General features: G+C 49.1%; 1 long non-coding RNA gene across 1 annotated transcript in view; it reads left to right on the forward strand.

Annotated features, from left to right (window-relative positions):
• The window catches only part of LOC308460615, a 41,437-nt gene that overhangs the window by 9,291 nt on the left and 18,728 nt on the right, over positions 1 to 13,418 (forward strand). The window contains exon 4 of the long non-coding RNA XR_013978635.1: positions 9,951 to 10,103. This is a non-coding gene — a long non-coding RNA (uncharacterized lncRNA). The remainder of the gene's footprint in view (positions 1 to 9,950; positions 10,104 to 13,418) is intronic.

Here is a 13,418-nt window from a genome sequence, read left to right on the forward strand (position 1 = left end):
CCTCAGACATGGCTCCTCTAGTCACTAGCAGATTCCGACAGTGGTTGCTTTCGGAATCGCTTCCAACATAAAAGCTCCTTAACGGAAACACGTCTTCTGGACTCTCTGCGTGACAGTTTCCGGCGAGGAGTGGGTGTCCCTACAGGAGGTCCTGAAACCTCCCCACTGTTTTCGCTGGAAGTGTCTCTGAGCCATCCCTCCAGCTCACTTTCCCTCAGCTCAGCTCCTCTCCCCCTACTGGTTCCCTCTTCAGCTGCTGAGTCTCTCCCAACCTGTGTGAGCCCTTTCACCTCCCTTCCTTCCGATGGCAGTTCCCTGACATCCACCTCCCCTCCAGGGCCCCCTTCATCCCCTCTCGCCCCCTCCTCTACGGGCGGTGAGGAGGCAAAACCCCGGAATGAACTTCCTTCATCTTCCGATGTCTCGAACACTTCTCTCCACCTGTTGCGGTTCCTGGTCTCGAAGTACTCCTCCTCCTCAGAGTCCATCTCCCCTTCCCCTTCCGAGTCCGGGAATCCTTCCAACTCCTCCTCCTCATCGGTGGTCCCAAAGTATTCCCTCCGGAACCTCTCCACAGGCTGAGGTTTCCTTGGGAACCTTTGATGGAACGTTTCTATCAATACCTCGTCATTGATATCTTCTGCCATTACCCAAGTGTTTTCTGACTCCGGTTCTCCTTCCCATGCTACCAAATACTCCACCTGATCCCCCTTCCACCTGGCGTCGAGGATTTCTGCCACATGGCTGCTGCATTCCCTTTCTTCTATGACCGGTCCCCGAGTGGCCATCCCTTCTCGTCCCCCCTCATACGGTGACAGTAACGACCTGTGAAATACTGGGTGCAGTTTCATGTGGTTGGGTAACCGGAGCCTGAAAGCCACTGGGTTGACCTGTTGAATGACCTCAAAGGGACCCAATCTCCTGGGTCTTAATTTCTTACAACCTCCTTTGAACAGCAACCCTTGGGTTGACAGCCACACCCTATCTCCCACCCTTATGGTTTCACCTTCCCTTCGGTTCTTGTCTGCCTGCCTCTTGTATTCTTCCTTCGCCCTTTCTAAGTTGAGTTGGAGCTGACGATGGATTGCTTCCATTTCTTCTACAAAATGCTCGGCTGCCGGGACGCTCCATCTCTCCCCTTCTCCCCCTGGGAAAGCCCTGGGATGACACCCATAATTAGCCAAGAAGGGGCTCATCCCTGTGGACACATTCTCGGCATTGTTGTAGGCAAATTCCGCCAGCGCCAACTTTTCTACCCAGTCATTCTCTCTGTCATTGACATAACACCTCAGGTATTGCTGGAGGACACCGTTTGCTCTTTCCGCCTGCCCGTTGGTTTCAGGGTGCCGGGCAGTCGAAAAGTTGACCTCCACCTGCAGTAAGCTCATGAGCTTCCTCCAGAACCTGGAAGTAAATTGTTTTCCTCGGTCTGAGACCACCCTCAATGGCACTCCGTGCAACCTAAAAATGTGTTCTACAAATAACTTCGCTGTCTCTTCCGCCGTGACTGCATGCGAGCAGGCTACAAAGTGGCACATCTTTGTTAGTAGGTCTACCACCACCATGATGGCTGTTTTCCCCTTGGACTTTGGCAGATCAGTCATAAAATCTATCGACACTGCCTCCCAAGGTCGTTCTGGGGTTGGTAAGGATTCTAATAGTCCCGCCGGTGCCCGCCTCTCCCCTTTGGCTCGCTGGCATTGCTCACACCCTCTTACATACTCCCGTACATCTTCCCTCACCTTAGGCCACCAAAATTCCCTGGTGACCAACCACATGGTTTTGTGTTGTCCAAAATGCCCCGCCGTGGGGCTGTCGTGCAACTGCTTGAGTACCCTCCCCCTTAAGTCTCCTTCAGGGATATACAGTGCCCCTTTGTAATACAAAGCTCCATTTCTTTCCTCGAAACCCCCTGGTTCCTCTCCCTCACCCCTAAGACCTCTGAGCTTATTCTGGGCGTATTCATCATTCTCTGTTTCCTCTACCAGTTCTCTTTGTCCCACCAATGCCGCCCCACACACCCAGCGGTCCTCTGGAATGACATGTCTCTCTTCGGGTGCTCCCTCCCCCTCCAAATATTCAGGTTTGCGTGAGAGAGCGTCCGCCCTAATGTTCTCTGGGCCTGGCACGTAACAAATCTCAAAGTTAAATTTGGAGAACTCCTGGGCCCATCTCACTTGCCGTTGGTTGAGCACTCGTGCCGTCCTCCAATACTCTAGGTTCTTGTGGTCAGTGCACACTTGCACCTTATGTTGTGCGCCAATTAGCAGGTGCCTCCATCTCCGGAACGCCTCATGAATGGCTAGTAGTTCTCGGTCATACACCGTGTAGTTCCTCTCGGATTTGTTCAGCTTTCGCGAAAAAAAGGCACACGGTCTCCACTCTGACTCCTCCTTCCCTGGCTGCAGAAGCACCGCCCCAATCGCTCTGTCTGATGCGTCAGTTTCCACTCTCATCGGTTTTTGTAAATCCACATGCAGGAGTTGTTGTTCCGAGGCGAAGGCCCTTTTTAGTTCCTCAAATGCTCGCTCCGCCTCCTCAGTCCAAACGAACTTCTTCTTACTGCTGAGACAGTCCGTAATGGGCGCCGTCAGGTGGGCAAAGTTTCGGATGAACTTACGATAGAAGTTCCCAAATCCTAGGAACCTCTGCACATCCTTCCTTGTTTTGGGTGTTTTCCATTCCAGCACCGCCTGGACCTTGCCGGGATCCATGGCCAATCCCTTGTCTGACAGGCGATACCCCAGGAATTCCACCTCCTTGGTATGAAACTGACACTTCTCCAGTTTCACCCACAGCTGGTTGGCTTGCAGCCTGCTCAACACTTCTCTGACGTCTCTCACATGCTGCTCCTCATTCTCAGAATACACCAACACGTCGTCTAAGAAGGCCACACAATTCTTGTAAAGCAAAGGCCCCAGGACGTGGTTCATAAACGATTGAAAGCAAGCGGAGCCTGCTTGTAGGCCGAAGGGCATAACTAAATATTCAAATGCCCCTAAAGGGGTGAACATGGTGGTTTTCCATTCATCCCCCTTCCTTATTCGTATCAGGTTGTACGCCCCCCTTAGGTCCAGCTTTGTGAAAATCTTTCCCTTCCGCACCCTTGTCAAAATGTCGTCAATCCTGGGCATAGGGAAAGCCACTGGTTCTGACACTGCATTTAAGGCCCTGAAGTCACACACCAGCCTCGGCTTGTTCGTGTTTTTTTTATCCACAAAAAACACTGGGCTGCCCCCCACCGCCCTGGACTCTCTGATGAACCCTCTCTTCAGGTTCTTGTCAATGAACTCTCTTAGCTCCTGCATCTCTCTGTCTGACATGGCGTACAGCTTGCCTACAGGGAGCTGTGCCCCAGGGAGTAAATTGATTTGACAGTCAAAGGGTCTATGCGGAGGTAGTTGGTCAGCTTCCCTTTCGCTGAAGACGTCGCGGAGATCTGCGTATTGTCGTGGTACCTTCACGTTCTCCGTTACTTCAGTCCCTGCTAGGGTGGCTTGGGCCCCTGCCAAACCCTTTCCCTCTTTGCAGTGTTCTAAGCAATGTGCTGAACCAAAAGAAACCACTCTCTGATGCCAGCCCACCAGCGGATCATGTAACGCTAGCCAGCTCATCCCCAATATAATGGGAGCTCCTCCCAAGGTGGCCACATTAAACGCTATCAGTTCGGTGTGCCTTGCCACCTTCATTATCATTGGGACGGTCTGCAAGCTGACTTCTCCTCCCAACAGCTCCCTGCCATCGATCGTGGTCACCTGCAGGGGGTTGCTTAAAGGGATCGTCTGTATCTGGTGTTCAGCTGCAAACTCTTTGCTCATGAAATTGCAGGAGCTGCCTGAGTCCAACAGCGCCTTTATCTTTAGAGGGTGTCCGTTTGGCAGCTCTAGCGCCACTTCTATCACTAGGGCGGGTTTAGGAGGTTCTGGCGTGGGCACTTTCACTGCTCTTTGGCCTGGCTGCTGTGCCCCGACGGTGGCAGCCAGGCGTTGGCTTTTACTTGCTCCGGTATTTCTTCCTCTCTTCCCTCCACAGCTCCTACCATCCCTTGCCATTCCTTCCTCTGGGGGCAGACTCTGGCAAAGTGACCTGGCTGTTGGCAGAGATAGCATTTCCGGGCGCCTTTTCCCTCCTTCTTTCCCCCCTCACTGGGCTTTGAAACTGCGCGCGCGCGCGCTGTTCCGATTTCCATCGGCTCTGCCGGCGGGAAAGTTGGCTCTGGAATGTCTGGAATGCGGAACTCCTTCCAACGTTCCCCCTTCCCTTCCCGCCTCTCCAATGCTCTCGCCTCCTGGCGCGCTCCTATGGTCAGCGCTGATTTGGTCAGCTGGTCCATAGACTCCGCCCTGGGCGCCCGGGAAAGTTCGTCTTTCACAGCCGAAGAAAGCCCTTCTTCAAAGAGCATTTGAATGGGTTCCGCCGATAGATCCCACCCCAATTTATGGATCAACATGGTGAACTCAGTCCAGTACTCACGGACAGATCGGCTCCCCTGTTTGCAAGCCATTAACTGTCTGCGCACCACTCCCTGTTCAATATCGCTGGAAAACATCAGATCCATGGCGCGAAAGAACTTCATCGTGTCCTTTAGGACGTCACTATTCGCTGCCATCAGGGGTCTAACCCAGTCTCTCGCCCCCTTTTCAAGATGCCCAATCACGAAAGCCACTCGTGATTCCTCGTCAGGGAATTCATCAAACTGCAGATTGAGGGCATATTGCATCTCTGTCCGAAAGCCATGATAGTCTTTGGGCTCCCCCCCAAACTTCTGCACCAATCCTGGTACCTTTCTGGCGAGCTGGGTGGCTTTCCCCTTTTTGTCTGCATCCTGAGCCCTCCTCTCCTCAAGCCTCGCCGTCTGCAGCGCTAGCTGGACCTCCAACACCCGGTACCTTTCTTCCAGGCTTGGACCCGCTCCAGCTCCTGCTTCTCCGGTTCCGGCTGGGTTGCTCATGATGCCTTCTCCTGCACAAGCTGCTTTCAAAGACTGTCGGAATGCTGTGATGGGATGATGAGCTGCTTGTGCGTAAAATCGTATCCCCTCAGAGTTTGTTCAAGTCCACAAACCTCTGTCTGTGACGGAGCCCCTCAGACATGGCTCCTCTAGTCACTAGCAGATTCCGACAGTGGTTGCTTTCGGAATCGCTTCCAACATAAAAGCTCCTTAACGGAAACACGTCTTCTGGACTCTCTGCGTGACAGTTTCCGGCGAGGAGTGGGTGTCCCTACAGGAGGTCCTGAAACCTCCCCACTGTTTTCGCTGGAAGTGTCTCTGAGCCATCCCTCCAGCTCACTTTCCCTCAGCTCAGCTCCTCTCCCCCTACTGGTTCCCTCTTCAGCTGCTGAGTCTCTCCCAACCTGTGTGAGCCCTTTCACCTCCCTTCCTTCCGATGGCAGTTCCCTGACAGTATTTTATGTAAAATATGTAGAAAGTCCGTTTTATGACAACTGCACTGAATTATGGCTAATCAATTCAATGAGATTTAGAGAAAGTCCCATGTTTGGACTGCCAGCAATTTCTGTACTTCCCCTAAGAGTAAGATTATTTTTTGCACAAACAGAATGTCAAAATAACATTCAAAATGTGTGACCATTTCTCTTTTTCTTTCTGAATTGCCTTTTATAGGGAATCCTCAATAAGTTTACCACTTTCGATTTTATTTTCTAAGTTCTTCCATTAAAAAAACCCACATTTGGATCCAATTGGGTTCAAATGCTTCCAATTATTGAAACCCTTTGATTTACTGCAAATATTTAAATAGGCTCCAGGAACATTTGTCACAAACAATACACAACACAAGCATAATTTTAGGATCAACAACTTTGCTGTTAGTATCTTACCATGAAATTTGCAGCCATTTTCTGGCTCCAGTTTATGAAAATGGTCAGGTTCTGGTCTCCTTTCATTTCTTTCACTAATTTCTCACCAGAGGACCTTAGAACTCCGCTCTCCACGTAAACCAACCTGGACCCCGTGATCATTAACTGAGACACTTCTTTGTGTAGCCTCTTCCACTTGCCTGGCGCCTTCATTAGATATCTTTAGGCGCCAGGCGAAAACATTTCTCTATAACCAGCTATTTAACATTCTATTGCCTTTTAAATGTGTTAAATGGAGGGCGAGTTATTGGTTTGTTTTGAATTTGTTGGGATGAAAGGCAGTATACAAATTTGATTGATTAATTAATTAATTAATAAGAATAGACCACTTTCTGTTTCCTTTTCTTCATGGAGAGATATATTATCCTGAACCTTCTTAAGTTTCCAGATTTTCTTTCTTTAAAGGTAAAGGTATCCCTGACCATTAGGTCCAGTCGTGACCGACTCTGGGGTTGCGGAGCTCACCTCGCTTTATTGGATGAGGGAGCCGGCGTAAAGCTTCCGGGCCAAGGGAGCCAGTGTTTGTCCGCAGACAGTTTTCCCAGGTCATGTGGCCAGCATGACTAAGCCGCTTCTGGCGAACCAGAGCAGCGCACGGAAATGCCGTTTACCTTCCCGCCAGAGCGGTCCCTATTTATCTACTTGCACTTTGACATGCTTTCGAACTGCTAGGTTGGCAGGAGCTGGGACCGAGCAACGGGAGCTCACCCCATCGCGGGGATTTGAACCGCTGACCTTCTGATCGGCAAGTCCTAGGCTCTGTGGCTTAACCCACAGCGCCACCCGTGTCCCTTCTTTAGAGATCATTTAACTGGCTCTCTCCATGTTTTAAAGAAGCTTGTTATCTTTGCGTGTAGGATGTTGTAATCAATCTTATATGTTTAACATTTATAGATATATTCATTTCAAAGTGTGTACTAAGGATGCACAGTTCACGTATGTATCCCTCCCAGGGATCTTCAGAATGTTTTGTTTTCTGCTTGTTTGTTTTTAAAATTGAAAAAGTGCAATTCCAGCAAAATAGTTCCCTGCATGCCTTAGCAACAGCAGAAGAGAGTGCTTTTTATGTATATTAAAATGTGTTTTAATTTTTCAACTTTTTGTGATTAGGTGACGTGCTTGTGCCTCGAATTTACTTCTTCGCTGTAATTAAGTTGACACATTGGCTATCATTCCATGTTGGGCTTAGAACGGAAAAACAAATAGCAGTCCTAAAGTGACAAAAAAGCGAAGGAGGTTTGGCCTAATCTTAACAGGAGTGATACAAATTGTCCATAGTGATATAGCTGACAGTGTAGAAATATAAATTGTTGTGGTCATAGTTAAGGTTCTTAGATTGACAGCTGAGCTCTTTTTATATACAGTGGTACCTCGGGTTAAGTACTTAATTCGTTCCGGAGGTCCATTCTTAAACTGAAACTGTTCTTAACCTGAAGCACCACTTTAGCTAATGGGGCCTCCTGCTGCCACTGTGCTGCCGGAGCACGATTTCTGTTCTCATCCTGAAGCAAAGTTCTTAACCTGAGGTACTATTTCTGGGTTAGCAGAGTCTGTAACCTGAAGCGTATGTAACCTGAAGCGTATGTAATCTGAGGTACCACTGTACATTTTTTTCTTTCGTGGTAATGAAGAGTACGTAATGACATGTAATTTCCCAGTGCATATTATTTCTGTGTCAGTATTGGAGATGGAGGGTGGCATTCAACAAGAGGATGAAACAATCGTTCTAACTGAAAAAAAGCATTCTTTACTTCTTAACCTTACTGGTGATATTTACAAGAGAAATAGCCAGCTTATGGAGGTTTGCTGAGGGTAGCTGGTGCCTTCAGATGACACAGAACAGCTGCACTTCTTGGCCTTATGTCTGCCTGCTGTTCTAATTGGGAAAGAGTCTAATAAAACTCAGAAGGAAAGATATTTTCCCTATAAAGGTATAGTTTGAATTTTGGCACAAAAAAGCAACAACTTTCTGCTATTGACCCAGCTGGAAAGAGTGAATAAATTCATCAATCCACAGTATATAATACGGTACATTTAGCTCCAAACTAAAAGAGAGAGCCTATTGCTGACTAAATAGCATAACTATTTCTGAACTATGCACTCTTACTTGAGAGCAAGTTCCATTGAACATCGGCTTGTGTGATAAATGGGAAAAATAATAATGTGTACATTGGGGGGTTTGTAGTTTCTGTATCCTACTCTTTTTTTTTTTTGTTACATCTCAAATTCCTTTTCCAAATTCCCCCCCCCCCTTCTCTTTTTACAGTAAATACAGCATTGTTTGATTTTAAGCACAGCTTTCAGCTTTTATGTGTGGATCCACAGGGGGGGAAATCCACAGATTTCCCCTTCTTTTCACCTTCCCTCTCCATCCCACTCCATGCTTCTCAGTACTTTGGAGCCAGCTCAGGGGACAGCAGCTGCAGCCAGTGATCAATGAAGGCTGCAGTCCTAAGAACATTTCCTTGGGAGGAAGATCTGCTCAAAGCAATGGGACTTTATTCTGAGTAATCATTAGAGCAAGCTGTTCTGTTGGCCTTGGCCAGTGATCCTCAACACGTATACAATTAGAGTGCATTTAAAAATTAAGGCGCCGTGGTGGAGGCAACTATTCTATGCCACTGGATCAGGGTGGCCCAGGGCAGGATCGATCCCCTCCTTGTTGTAGAGCCAGCAGATGAGCAGTGAAATCATCACAAGAGAGGAAGCTAAGGAACACAGCTGAAAGGCAAGGGGCCACCCCAGAATCATCACCGTTGCCCAGAGACCATAGTCCTACTCCAGAGTACTGACTTACTGGTCCAGGGGCAGAAGACCTTTCCACTGCGAAGAGCTGTTGGCCCACAGGGCATGCAGAGGGGAGAACAGAGCCAAACGTGGGCCAATTGGCATTTAGTTTGCTATGGCTTATAGCAGGAGTGGACTTTGGCACCCTGAGTAAGGACAAAACTTGGCGACCCCCAAATCTTTCTTATTTTCACAATAATACCTTTTGCAACAGAGTTCAAGCAAAGTCTTGCTTTCTGTTCTGTGCATGCTCTCAAATGTATTATTTTGTGCCCCCTCGGCTCAGTACCCTGTGTGGGGGAACCATTCACACCACCCTAAATTTAGTGCTACTTATAGCCTGTATACGGGACGCGGGTGGCGCTGTAGGACTTGCCGATCAGAAGGTCAGCAGTTTGATTCCCCGTGACGGGGTGAGCTCCCGTTGCTCGGTCCCTGCTCCTGCCAACCTAGCAGTTCGAAAGCACGTCAAAGTGCAAGTAGATAAATAGGCACCGCTCTGGCGGGAAGGTAAAGGGCGTTTCCGTGTGCTGCTCTGGTGCGCCAGAAGCGGCTTAGTCATGCTGGCCACATGACCCAGAAGCTGTATGCCGGCTCCCTCGGCCAATAAAGCAAGATGAGCGCCGCAACCCCAGAGTCGGCCACGACCGGACCTAATGGTCAGGGGTCCCTTTACCTTTACCTATAGCCTGTATGTTCCAAGAGCAGAACAAGACAGCCTGTTTACTTCAATGCTGATACTGATCAGGGCAATGGATAACTGAGTCATCACATGGTTTACAAAAATGCCTTATGGCTTTTCCTGTCCCAAGCTGGGATCAGTACTAAAACCTCATGCAGCAAATTCCTTGAGGATGCTGGTACTTTACAAATGAAGGAGAGGTGGGGGAAAGGATTCCAGACTTTCTATCACGAGGCAATGAAATGTGACAACTCAAGGCAGACTAGCTCATAGCCCACCTTTAGAAAACAGACCAGATACCTTTTGCCCCCTGTGGGAGGAATCATTCCTGAAGCATGGAAACAGATCTCCGCATCAGCGCCACTCCAAGGGGAAAGAGTGACTCAGCACAGTTAACAAGCAGAAATAGCTAAACAAAGTGAAGCAAGAGGGAATGCTATCCAAGCAATTTGGCAGCGCAAGGTTGGAAGGAGGTGGAAGCCCTGAGAGCAAAGGATGGAGATCATTTAGAGGTGGCGGCTGAATGACTTTTTCAAATCTTCATCTCTGCTACCCCTTCTCTTCCTCTCTGCTCACTGCCACTCAGGTATCCTCTCTCTTCCAGAATGTGACTGTCCAAGATCCACTGGAGCTTGCCCCATGACTTTCAGGTGATGGCATTAAGCCATAGCTGTTAACTTACAGATTTGAAAATAAGGGACCAGCAGCCTCGAAAATAAGGGCTCAGCAGCCAAAATAAGGGATTTTGCGAGCACAGGTATGTTCAACTTCTGAGCCCCTCCGAGCCAAAGGCAGGAAGCCCAGCCAGCAGCCAAACGAAGCCTCAAGCGGTGGTTCCCACAGCGCAGCAACCCGGCAAAAGGGATGCAGCAAGGAAAACCACCGTCACCTCTCCGCTGGGAAGCGCTGAGCAAAGGCGAGTCCCCAGGCACCGTGGCCTATTTGATCGGCACAAGGCATGCAAGCTCCCAGTCGTTCTTAGACTCCTTATTGGGTGAGCAACGCAGCCAAACAACACAGTTGGAGCCTCCCTCCTCCCTGGCCGGCAGGGAGGGAGGGAGGGAGAGGAGCTGCTTCCTTTGAAACCCGGGAAATTTAAGGGACATCATCAATAAGGGACAGCAGCGGGACACGGCGCTGGGATAAGGGACTTTCCCGCCAAATAAGGGACGGTTGACAGCTATGCATTAAGCCCCATTGGAAATGGATTGCTGCACTAGCAGCAGACTGGTACTGCAAACTGCCTCTCCTCCCTAGGCCCAGATGCTGGGCGGTGCTGGTGTTTGGTTTTCCCCTCCTCACACCTTCCAAGGGTGGCGAAACACACATTGGTGTGACCAAACTAGGATGCTCTGACCATGAGGACATAAGAAGAGGCTGCTGGATCAGGCCATTGGGCCATCTAGTCCGGCATCCTGTTCTCACAGTGTCCAGCCAGATGCCTGTGGGAAACTAGAGATCAGAACATAATAATAATAATAAATAATAATAATAAATTTTATTTATACCCTGCCCTTCCCACCCAAGACTGGGCTCAGGGCGGCTGACACCAGGTATAAAAACAATGATTAAAATACAACTTAAAAACAAGATTAAGTACAACATTAAAATGCAGCCTCATTTCAGTAGAAACTCAAATCAAAAACTTTTTGGGGATGAAAACGTCAAATCTTCACCAAGGCCAACTATCCAGACTGGTCCTACGGGGGCCAGAAGAAAGCCAGTGAAATCCCCAAATAGGAGTTCCATCACAGAAGGAGAAAGGAAAAAGGAAAGAGGGGGAGGGGATCAAGTTGATTCCAAGCCAAAAGCCAGGCAGAACAACTCTGTCTTACAGGCCCTGCGGAAAGAAATCAGATCCTGCAGGGCCCTGGTCTCATGAGGCAGAGCGTTCCACCAGGCCGGAGCCAGTGTTGAAAAGGCCCTGGCTCTGGTTGAGGCTAATCTGACTTCCTTAGGGCCCGGGACCTCTAGGTTGTTGCTATTTATGGACCTTAAGGTCCTCCGCAGGGCATACCGGGGAGGCGGTTCCATAGGTATGAGGGTCCTAGGCTGTGAAGGGCTTTAACATAACACAAGAACCCTCTCCCTTCCCATGGTTCTCAGCAACGAGTATCTGGAAGCATTTCTGCCTCCACCTGTAGAGGTAGAACATAGCTATCATGGCTAGTAGCCTTCACTAGCTCTGTCCTCCAGTAATTTGTCCAGTTTTTAAAGCTTTCCAAGTTCGTGGCCATCACTACCTCCTGGGGCAACAAGTACCATAGTTTGATTGTGTTGCTTGAAGAAGTATCGCAGAATCTTATAACTGTAGGGTTGGAAGTGTTGGTGGCTCTCAGGATCAAGTGTTACAGAACAAAGGAAACATGTCTCCTCTCTCCTTCTTCTCTGAGAGAGAACAGAAAAAGCAAAAGTACAACAAAGACTGAACAGCGTAACTGAACTTCCATTCTCTTGACTCCGATAGTATGGAATGTCAACACAGACATGTGATGAAAACAATCACACATCAGCAGTGGAGAGAATGAAATCCCAACAGGAAGGGACGCCAAGGGTCATCTAGTCCAACCCCCTGCGATGCAGGAATCTCAGCTAAATCATACAAGACAGATGGCCCTCCAACCTCTGCTTAAAAACCTCCAAGGAAAGAAAGTTCACAACCTCTTGTGAGAATCCCAACCACTGTTGAACAGCTCTTACTGTCAAAAAGTTCTTCCTGGTGTTTAGTCCAAACTTTCTGTGATGGCCTGGGATTCGGACTCAGATGCTGAACCTGAGGGATCCCAGCCTGCACAGGATTCCCCGCCTCCAGAACCAGCTGAGCTGGAGCTGGGGCATCAGCCTGAAGGGTCCTCACCTGTGCTGGATCCTCAGGTGCAGGCATCAGCTGAGTCTGCTCTGGCTCCTGAGGTGATGGAGGACCCATTCCCTGCAGGTGCTCCACCCCCAGCCCTGTCAGAGGAAGCTGAAGTTGCCTCTGGGTCCTGTAACCCTCCAGCCTCGCCTGAGCTGCAGAGGTTCAGGGCAGAGAGGCAGAGGGAACTAAGTTCCCGCAGGAGGAGTGCTTGCCTCCAGGCCAGGAGAGGTGAGTCACCAGAGGATCGGGGCCGCCCTATGCCTTGGGGCAGATAAAAGCCGGCCAGCCCCAGTCCCAAGTTGCAGGAGCAATATTGTTGGTTGCTAGTTCCTGCCTGAACCCTGTCCTGCTTTCCTGCCTGAGCTCCTGACCCGACCTGGCTCCCTGTTTGCAAGCCTTTTCCTGACTTCACCTGACTCCCTGCCCTGCACCCAGCTTCAGCTACTACCAACTGCCTCCACATTGCACCTTTGACCACGGACCGGACTTGGACCTTGCCTCTCGGGTAACCCATGGGACTGGCACACTTTCGTCTGTCTGTTCCAGTGTTCAGCATCATAGGATATCCATCAGTTTTAGTGTTATGAAAGAGGGAGAAAACCCTTTCTCTATTCACTTTTTCTATGCCATGCCTAATTCTGTAAACTTCTGTCATAGCACCTCTTTCTCACCTTTTCTCTGCATCAATAAGTCCCAAACATGGCTGTTTCTCCATTGGGGAATCCTTCCAGCTCCTTGATTATTTTGGTGGCCCTTTTCTGAACCTTTTCCAACTCGACAATAGCCTTTTTGAGGTGTGGCAGCCAGATCTGTACACATCCCTCCAAAGTGGTCACACCATAGATTTGTATAATGGGATTATGATACTGGCAGTTTTATTTTCAATTCCTTTCCTAACTATCCCTAGCATGGTTCCAGTTTCAGATAGGTAGCCGTGTTGGTCTGCCATAGTCAAAATAAAAAAATCCTTCCAGTAGCACCTTTAAGACCAACTAAGTTAGTTCTTGGTATGAGCTTTCGTGTGCAAGTGTATCTGAAGAAGTGTATCTGAAGAAGTGTGCTTGCACACGAAAGCTCATACCAAGAACTAACTTAGTTGGTCTTAAAGGTGCTACTGGAAGGATTTTTTTATTATCCCTAGCATGGAATTTGCCTTTTTCATGGCCATCGCCCACTGGGTCGACACCTTCCTTGAGTTATTTACTGTGACCCCAG

The sequence above is a fragment of the Podarcis pityusensis genome, assembly GCF_964106645.2.
Source record: "Podarcis pityusensis genome assembly, chromosome: 13".
Lineage (NCBI taxonomy): Eukaryota > Metazoa > Chordata > Lepidosauria > Squamata > Lacertidae > Podarcis > Podarcis pityusensis.